Raw genomic sequence first — 11,055 nt, 5'->3', positions numbered from 1 at the left:
GTGTCGTTGCATTGTGTGTGTTGAGTAAATGATTTACATAGTGGCCGCTGTCTGTCATTACAAACATTTTCAGACGTTTTACGTTCATACTTCATGGTATTTGCTCTGAATTTTTTGAACAGTACATTATTTTCAAAGAACAGTAATACTCACAAGTAGTGCTGGGACAATATATGACATATTAAGCACAGCACATAAAATATTCAGAAGATTGCTGAATTTAAGTCACAACATTTATAAATAAATAAAAAGTGATGGCCGATGGTCCCGTTTGATATAGGGGTCTATCGCAAGTCACAAGTCATGAAGCAACTTAATGACCAAATAAAAAAGTGCATTTAAATCATTGCTCAAATGTCCTCGAAATAAAATGAATTATATTGCAAAATTCAGAACAAGTACTTTTAAAACATAATAAAATTGATTATTTGGTTGAATCGAAGATGGACATTTTCTTCATCGATTTAATCCAATGGTTGACTTTGTAGTTATTTAATGCAACATTTTTAGTGTGTACTTTTATTGTGTTACTACGCTGGCCGACCTGTAGTAGTCCTTCGGCACTTTCTTTTCATACAGTCTGAATTTGTAGAAAAGAAGCGGCGTTATTAAGGTGATGATGATGCAGGAGAAAATGAGAAGATACTGGACGTACGGATCTGGATCCTTCAGACCTGGGCACAAGGCGAAATAGATCTTATGGATTTCCAACAAAATCTCGTGTTTGAAGGAAACATGTGTGCAGCATGTGCGTTTTCCCAACTCCTCCATGCATGTAGTCAGGTCGATGTAGCATCTGACAGTCCCAAAATAAAAACAGCAGGTATGTGAAACTGATATATAGAGATCAACTCATTCACGCAGAGATGAAACTCAGAAACATGTGCTTCTCAAGCCAGTCCTGGAGATCTTTCCTGATCTGATGAGATGAATCAGTCGGATCAGTGAAACATGCTCCAGGAAAGACCCAACAAACACGGCTCTATAAAATCGTTCAAAGTAATTTTATCAAATTTACAGTAAAATGTAAACTCACTGTCTAGCGGTTGACCAGGGACATTTGAGTTGGTAGTCAGTTGTTGCCATAGTTTTATTGAATTGGACAACGCAGTTCTCATGAACGGCAGCATCAAAGCTTGTTTCGTCACATGGCCGTGTTTTGCATTCGACTTTAACCGTTCCTTCCACCGAGCCTCAGAGGAGAAAAAAGAAAAACGATGGTAATGCATTAGATGCCGCAGAAATGGTGCATAAGCCACGTCCACAACCATTAAAAGACACATAATTTACACAAATGATCCTTCATGTCCATAAACGCCCATTTCCTCCACAAACTAATGACATTATTTCCTACAGACAGAAAACAATCTGTTGCATTCAGTGCTGGGGAAGATGAAATTCTACTTTCCATGTTAAAAGCTTGCAAGTTAAAACACTTCTTTACGCATTTTAAACATTTCTTACTGATTGTTTCTGTCCAGTTTTTGTACACAAAGATATTTGAAAAAAGCTTGTAACCAAACAGTCCTAGCCCTATTGACTACCATAGTAAGAAAAATTGCTTTATAAATGTTTTGTTCTGTTGAACACAAAAGAAGATATTTTGAAGAATGTAGAAAAGCAAACAGTTCTGGGGCACTTTTGACTACTACTATGGTCGTCAATGGGGTCCAATAACAGCTTGTTTACAAGCTTTCTTTTGAATATCTGTCTCTTTGTTCATCAGAGCAAAGAAATGTATACAGATTTGGAACAACTTGAGGGCAAATAATTGATGACAAACTGTATATTTTTGGGTGAAATGTCCCGTTAAACTCACCACAAAGGAACTCTATTTGTGCAATAATCCATAAATCTGCTTTTTCAAAACAGTTTGTTGAACTGTCTGACCAACTCAATTCAACATCTTGTAGCATCACAATGTTCAATTAATTTAACAATACCATCATGTACATTTTTAAATGTATTGTTTGAATGTATTCTTTTGAAGTCACTTTGGGTAAGCATCTGGCACATGCATGAATGTAAATGTGATTCTAAACACTGTACCTGTTAACGTTAAAAGAATGATGACACCGGCGGAAATCACCAAGGCCTCTTTCCTCTCCATTTCTAAAGAACTCTACAAAGTTTTTGCAGGTGTGTTAGTATTTCAGACAATGGACGCTGGGATGGTGATAATTCTAGTAAAGAAAAATGAGAGGGTGGCCTTCAGAAATCTTTCTTAGCAAAAATATCTAAGAAAACAAGATGCATTTGGTTAATAAAAACACTAGACAGAAGGCATTATTTTTTGTGTTATGGCATATTGTTTTGTATGAATCGAACAACATGTAGAAAGGTTGTTTGGTTAAAATAAGAAACGTACATTTCCAAACCCGTAAATTTGAGTTCAGTGAGAGACATTATAAGTTAGATTTTTCTGAAATCAAGGCGTCATTTAGCCCATCAAGTAAACAGTCTTGTTTGTTTGACTGAAAAGAGAGAAATAAGAGTTTTCCCAGTGTGTCCAAAAGGATTCTCTTGAAGAGAAATGTGATCCACAGTGGGTAAGGAGGTGGTCTCATAAAGCATAATTTAAGTGCTTTCTTTGTTCCTCTGACACTGTTATGGCTGTGGTCCATTAGCTCATTTTATCATGTTTCCACAATCCTTGTTTAGAGTTTCCCTCTGATGAATCTCCCACATTTCATGATTTATATTCTCTAAGTGTGTCTGAATTTTACTGACATGGGCAAGAGGTGAATTTTCTTTTGGCTCTGATCTGATGGAACGATTTTTCCACAGTGTGTCTCAGTCTGGCTTAAACGATATCAAAACATTACCAATATCAGAGAAACGCTTCTTATTACCCAAAAGCCCTTGTAAGCTTTTGCAGTTCTTCACACTTAACAGCAACTTAAAATAGACTTACACTTACACTTAAAATAAAAAGCACTTATTTATCAAATGTTGCCCAAAGGTTGATTTCTATAGCTCAGGAGATCGAATGGTGATTCCGTGTCATCATCTTTTGTTGAAACTGTTACTTTGTATTGGCACCTATTGTATTATTGCTCCTGTGACATATCGCTTATTGCTCCCTAATATCTTTGTAAGCCGCTTTGGATAAAAGCGTCTGTTAAATTACTAAATGTAAATGTAAATCATTAGTTTCTCTCCAAATTTTAAAACATAGAATTAAACATTGAGAATAGAGCTCTACGTGAGAAACTGTGAGATTGGAGGAGAAACATTTGAGAATCAGGAATTAGCTCAAATATTTTAATACAATATGATTTCTGTCCCAAAGAAATGTTCATGTAAAAAAGTGTATGAATAACAGTTTTAAAAAACCTGGCACAAGATTTTAATTCTAACAAACAATCATAAATCATAATCTGCACTTACCTTCTGAGCAGACCATTAAATCACATCTCCTGTTAATACTGGATGAAGAAATTATAAAGGATTCCTGCTGTGATCCACATTCATGGAGAGACACATGGGCAGTGGCTCTACAGTGGGAATTTGTTTTCTCAGCGACAGTCGCTGAACCTCTGGACGTCTGTTTCCTTTCCCAGGCTCATCTGTGTCTTTCCCTGCTGTTCTCAGACACATGTGCTCCATGTTTTTACTTCTAGAACGTCCCAGGAGAACAGGACAAGCTGATAACCAGATCATGATCAAACATGCACATTTAATTCAATTCATTTTTTGTACATAAGTGGTCCATATTGACAAAGTTCTGCATAAATAAAGATCATTGTGTGAATAATAATTGTTGATTTATTGTGACAACATTGGTTGTGATAATAACAATTGTGCTTTATTTTACGGAATTTTTAAGTACATTACGATGGAGATCTTTAAAACAAAACAACAACTTTGGTAGTTTGCTAAGAATAAAACACTTAATTGCAAAGGGAACACATTTATTTTCCTAAAATACATTTTCTCGTTTTAAACTTGAGCTTTGACAAAATGTCTTTTGATATTTCCTTTGATTTATGTTTATTTTGATTTCAGAGTATTTAGATGTTTTTGTACAGTTTATAGGAAGCAAGAAACAGAAATTATATATTAAATGATTAATGAAAATATAGTCAGTGTTAAAGTACACTACGATGTGTACTACTGATCTTTAAACACTCTAAAGACAAGTCAACATGAAACAGTGAAACATTACACTTTCATAATGGCAATGTGACAATTTTCAAATATTAAATGTAGTGTAGGACTTGATTTTAGACCATCTATCACCAAACTTCACAGGGTTTTTAGAATAACAAATGTTGTAAGTTTGATTCTCAGGGAACACACAGTGTATTGCTTGAACGCATTGTCCCTGGCATATAAAAAGCCAGAGAATAAATGCCAAAAACTGAAGGGATTCATCTGAGGCTGGGCTAGTTATTTCATTTTGATGAAAGATTAGACATTTCTTTAACAAAATGTACAGATAAGTGATTTAAAACAAATGGATTGAGATTGCAAATAGTCTTGATTTCATATAGCCTTTTATCATCTGTAATGCACAAGCACCGCCTAATTGTCAGTCTTTAAGTAATCTTGATGAATTGTGACCTCCCGAGGTACGATGGGGATGTATTTGTGAGCGCTTGTAGAGAGAAAACTGTTGTAAACATGAATTAAGTATGCAAGTGAAACTGCAGGGGAAGAGGAAAGCTGACTCAGCCGGGGTAATGCCTTGACCCTTTTCCATCAAATGGTTTCCCCGAAATCTAGCATAAAACATGACGGCTGTATGGAGCTCAGCCAAAAGACATTAATAACCTCTGTGTTTGCTTTGAATCTGAATGCTTCTCCAGTCGAAGCTTGGTTTGGTACAACAGAACGAGAATAGAGATTGAAAGTCCATTGCAATGATATAATAAGCAAAACTATTTGTACACATCGTCAAAAGCCTGAAAAAGTGTATGAAAGTACGTTTCTGCATTTGGAGACTTCAAACTACATTTTATCAGCACGTGTGACATGTTGCAATGCTGGACACATGCAAACATGAAATCTTAGGATATACTTTATATTGAAGCATATTTTTTTCTGGCTTTAGCAATAGTTTCAAATTCTAAAATTTCATGATTTTCAATGATGAAGTGATTTGATCTGAGCACTATTCGTGGTGTTTTGTACAAAAGGTCACACACGATGGCATGTTCCCAGATGATGCTGAAAGCCTGGGATAAATTTCAGGAGTCTGTGCCAACTTGAGAGCATGCTGTCATTATTGTAAAAGAGAATACTAAAAGATTGTTGTAAAGTAAAGAGGTTATACAAAGCTAGTCCTAGGATTCAGATGAAATAAAATATACAAAAAGACACGAATAGTATGAACTAATTAAAAGGGACAGTTCTTCCAAAACAAAAAAAATTGTCATCATTTACTCACCCACGAGTCCAAATCTGTATCAATTTCTTTGTTCTTATAAACACAGGGAAAGATATTTGGACGAATGCTTTTAACCAAACAGTTCTTGGCCAGCATTGGCTACCATAGAAGAAAAATGACATTGGTAGTGAAAAGTGCCCCCAGAACGGTTTGCTTTCGTACATTATTTAAAAAATATCGGTAAGACTTTACTTAAAGCCTCTTTGAATTATACATTATAAAGAGTCATTAAAGGGTAAAATGCATTATAATTCTTCATATTGTGTGTAATAATGCATTATATGTAGTTGTAAAGAATTATAAGCAATTTTAAGATGTGTAATGAATTGCTAAGTGTTATAAATAATTGTTATAACAGTTAATACATAACAAGACATTACAATGCATTAAAAGGTGCATTACAATGCCTCAAAACTACTTTTATACTGCATTACACATACATGCTTCAAGGAAAGTGTTATGGGTTCGACAGAACAAAATAATTTAGGTTTTGATCTTGGGGTCAGATTCAGATCATCATTTTCTCTGTTCGTTTCAATTACACTCAAACATGAGCAATGGAAACATTCCCTCTTCTTCGCATGTTACATTTGCTTTGGTGGGACAACTGCATGAAAGACGGACATCTATAAATGCTGTGAAAATACCTTTCAGCAACGTTCTGTGTGTTTTCTCGCACGCGGCGTAAAATTACCTAATGCGCATCCGTCTGGAGTTGCTAGGCAACATACACATATTACAACCACAATCCGCTGCGATGGGAAAAATTTCCAGGAGTGGTTATGTGAAAACATTTCCATTTTAGAGAGATGCAGGCGTAATCCTTAAACAAACACACTGTTTGGATCTGCGTTAGGATCTTACAGCACGCTTGGCACTGGACGGTCCACTTGTTGTTTTTGCCTTGTTCTGGCAATCCTATTTTTAGCAGTGCATTTTTAAATGAGGTGTCAAAGGCAAAGTAAAGACCATATTTGTTTTTATTAAACACGTTGTAAAAAATGTCAACTTGAAAAGCCACGTTTAATTGCCGTCTTAAAGTTTTAAGTGGAATCAAAGAGTTACAATTTACCATTGAACTACATCCCACCACTGTAAAACTCTCGACAAATGAAATAAAATTATAGAAATTATTGTGACAAGTTGATTAAAAACAAACATATGGTGTTTTCAACAATGCATTATGATTTCCTTAAGTTGACAGTTTGACAATTTCATGACTTTTTCATGAAAAGGACTTGCGTTAACAATTCAAGATCCCAGGGGATTGCACATACTTTTAAATAAATAGGATGATGCAATGTAAGTCGCTTTGGATATAAGCATCTGCCAAATGCATAAATGTAAATAATGTAGTATTTTAATAAGGAAAAATGTATAATGTGCTTGACATTATACTTAATGTTCCGTGTTAAAACCAAGACAGAAACCAACATGTGTGACGAAAGCAAAATTTTGGGGCAGATTTGCAAAAGTGAGGGGAAACTAAAGAAGTATTAAGTTCATAAGCTTTTCCTCCCATCCAGAATTTGAGACCAGCTCCAAATGTTTTGACTATTATATACTTTTAAAACTATATTCTACAAAGCCCAAGCCCATCTTAGATTTTAACCATCCCCATGTGTCTCCTATTGGGAACTACACTAAATGTTAAATGGAAATACTAAATGCATAATAACAGGAGTCATAGATCAGCACTCAATCTGACTCGAGGGAAAGTAGGAACCAGTGGTTAGAGTTTTAATGCTGCATTGATATGAGCAGCCTCAAGAGAAAAGCACTGCGTGCCTTCTCAAAATAAACTCAACCAATTATCACTTAACTGTTAGAGTCAAAGTACAGCGATAAGAAACAACAACAACTGATGCTTTCGTGGGCTGCTCTGTGAGAAACAGATTTAAAAAAATAAAGACATTGGCGAGGTCATTCCTCAGATGACAGAAGACGAGAGGACTAGTGATTTTGGTTTGGATGGGAAAATGGTAGACATGAGATTAAGGTTGTCAGCAGGAGTGTTGCCTTGCCAGAGAGAGGACTTTGGTTGTACCTTTCCAGTGGACTCAACAGATAAGAAAACACAAAAAAGTAAATAGTACTAAAATGATAGAATTTATGAAATCTATTTCCCTGGGATTATAGCCACGAGGTAACCCAGCATATACTGGGTTAGGTATGTTTTGATGCTGGTTTGACCACCTTAAACCAGCTATGGACTAGCACATGAGCAGCCTAAACCAGCACAAACCAGCATCAAAACATACAAAACCAGCATATACTGGGTTAGGTGTGTTTTGATGCTGGTTTGACCACCTTAAACCAGCTATGGACTAGCACATGAGTAATAAGTGCACTGTAAGTCGCTTCTGCCAAATGACTAAATGTAATGTAAATGTAATGAGCCGCCTAAACCAGCACAAACCAGCATCAAAACTTACAAAACCAGCATATACTGGGTTAGGTATGTTTTGATGCTGGTTTGTCCACCCTAAACCAGCTATGGACCAGCACATGAGCAGCTTAAACCAGCACAAACCAGCATCAAATCATACAAAATCAGCATATACTGGGTTAGGTATGTTTTGATGCTGGTTTGTCCACCCTAAACCAGCTATGGACCAGCACATGAGCAGCTTAAACCAGCACAAACCAGCATCAAATCATTCAAAATCAGCATATACTGGGTTAGGTATGAGTTGATGCTGGTTTGACCAGCTTAAACCAGCTATGGACCAGCACATGAGCAGCTTAAACCAGCACAAACCAGCATCAAAACATACAAAACCAGCATATACAGGGTTAAGTATGTTTGATGCGAGTTTGACCAGTTTAAACCAGCTATGGACCAGCACATGACCAGCGTAAACCAGCACAAACCAGCATCAAAACATACAACACCAGGATATACTGTGTTAAGTATGTTTGATGCTGGTTAGACCAGCTTAAACCAGCTATGGACCAGCACATGAGCAGCTTAAACCAGCACAAACCAGCATCAAAACATAAAAAACCAGGATATACTGGGTTAAGTATGTTTGATGCTGGTTTGACCAGTTTAAACCAGCTATGAACCAGCTTAAACCAGAAAAAAACAGCATCAAAACATAAAACCAGCAAATGCTCTTTTTTACAACAGGGTATGGCAACGCTGAGAAGAACCTATTAAGCACATTATTTTTTACTAAATTTTTGTAAGCATGAACACTGTGTATCTTGTCATCGTGAAGCGTTCAACAAACAACAGTGTTGTGGGGGAAGTTAAATGAAACAAGGAAAATCCCTTATTTTACCTCGTCCTCAACTGCAGATGACACACGAAGTGTCAAATTAAATCTGTGAGTTAGTAGCCCCGACGCCCTGAAATAAGAAACAATGGGATACATTTTATGCTCTCACACGTTACAACGCACTGCAGCGTTCAATAATGATACAGTCAAACAGGCCATAACAGTGGTGAGAAAATCTGTAACGCCACGGCCCCTGAAAATACACTTCCTTGTGGAAAAGTCCCCGCCAGAAATCCCAATGCCAATGTGAGTGGATTCGGATGGAATTTCTGAAAGGAAGTTTAGAGATGGTGTTGAGGGAGCGACGTTTTAGACGTTACCTCACAGACCGATCCAAAGCGGCTCGAACTTCATCCATTGCTAAGCTGTACAACCTCCGTCTGGAAACCCCTGAATGTGCCCATGGGTCGAGTGCAGGAAGCTTGTTAACGGTGGAAAAGCGTAAAAGCATTTTCCCCTGAAGTTCTCCGCTCCCATACATGGGTAGAAGGCGGGTGTCCATCAGTTTGCTCAACTGTCTTCCTGAAGCTTTGATGTCCAGCCGAGGAAATTTCTAATTATGGAAAATCTTAGTTAAGATCGAACGGGGAATGTGTTTCCCACACACACACGTCTATTTTTAAATGCATATAATAAATCCCATATTTAGTGTGGTAGAAGAACATCAACTCTGAGGTTGTTGTTTATAAATGGATGGGTTTCATAAGCAGTGTGGTGGGGATTCTTCGATGTTCCGGTTGGTGACCTCGGAAAGACACATGAGTAATATGGCAGCCTCTCGGGTTCATTTATTTGACTTTCCAAAATAAAACGCATCATGTTTTCAATCTCTGTTTTTTTGCTCTTTCTGTTTCTATCTCCTTCGCTCCTCAAGGAATACTTCTTCCAAAAATGAAAACTCTCTCATCATTCACTCACGCTCGTGTCGATCCAAACCTGCCTGATGTTCCTTTTCCATGGCACGCATAGGAGAGTTTCTGAAAAAGAAAAGATTTAAAGAAACAACTCTGAAATTTCGATTCTCGGTATTGAAACCAGTGTCATGTGTTTACGTCAAGATCCGACAGCATTTGAGACACCGAACCTAGCACGATGTGTCAATCTGAAAATGATCTCCGACTTTTAAGAAGCATTAAGAAAAACAGAAACATAACATGGTCTGCTTTTAAGAAAATCATCTACAGTAGTCGAGACTTTTTCAAAAATATTTGGCCGCACAGGCACGAATAAATTCTAAAATTATAGACAATCCATTAAACAAACTGACAGCTTGTTACTAAACGCTAAAGTTACTCAGTCAGCGCCTGTTTCTGTGCTCATAAATCAACATTCAGTCAACCACACGCAACCCTGGATTTATACAGGGATTCATGATTTGACAAAACAAACAAACTAACTAAAAAGTAATGACCTCTCACTGTCAAGGACAACTTTTCTGCCAAGAAAAATAAAAGTACACAATCACGTGAAAAGTGCACACAAAGCAGAAAACACCTCAATATTATCCGATCCAAATTTAGAGTCACAACTTTTTGGTTAAGATTTATAAATGACAGAACTTTTCATATTTTGATGTAGGAGCCAACAATAAGTGTGGTCTACAAAGCTAGCCGTGTTTACAAGTACGAATAGAGTTGACACTAAAATAAACAACATAAGAAAGTTAAACAGTGGAAAATGAATCAAGTAAAACACAGTTAAATGCACACTAAACACATATTTTATGCATTTGATCACAAAATCTGTCCAAAACAAATGGGGCAATATTTCACAAGAAGGTGTCAAACAGTTACCTCAAAAAAACACCATAGTAGTTACTTCTATTAAAGTTTTACTGAGTCCTATTTAACCAGTATGTTTCAAGACTTTTAGTTTTGTGTGTTCTCAAGTATCAAGATGCCACAGTTTATTATTGAAACTAATAAGGGTATTTGCCTGGAACCATGCAATGCTCATTTTTTTACACGGAACAGCACACAGCACACAAAAAAGCTAATACCACACAAACATTTCAATTTGAGAACATCAAAAGGTGGGATTAAAACATACCACAGAAACACTGAGTCATTTTGTCCACCAAGTTGACAGTGCTAATGATGGTATTCATGCCAGAAATAAAACATTAACAACCCATGTGCTTACACAGACGAAGAGCTAATGCTGGTTGCACATTTCTCAATTGCAGAGGCACACGTGAAAACATCAAATATTTACAGTTACGCATTTGGCAGACACCTTTTCCAAAGGATCTCCAGTGCATTAGTTGTTTAAAATCTTATCAGTATGTGTGTTCCCATAATTCAATAATATTCAATAAAATTAAATAAATATCAATCTGCCATTTGAGCAACAGGAACAAGAACAGGTAGACTTAAAAAT

The sequence above is a fragment of the Triplophysa dalaica genome, chromosome 8, assembly GCF_015846415.1.
Source record: "Triplophysa dalaica isolate WHDGS20190420 chromosome 8, ASM1584641v1, whole genome shotgun sequence".
In the NCBI taxonomy this organism is placed as follows: Eukaryota; Metazoa; Chordata; class Actinopteri; order Cypriniformes; family Nemacheilidae; genus Triplophysa; species Triplophysa dalaica.
The sequence above is the reverse complement of the archived record's forward strand: the minus strand, read 5'-3'. Positions refer to the sequence as shown.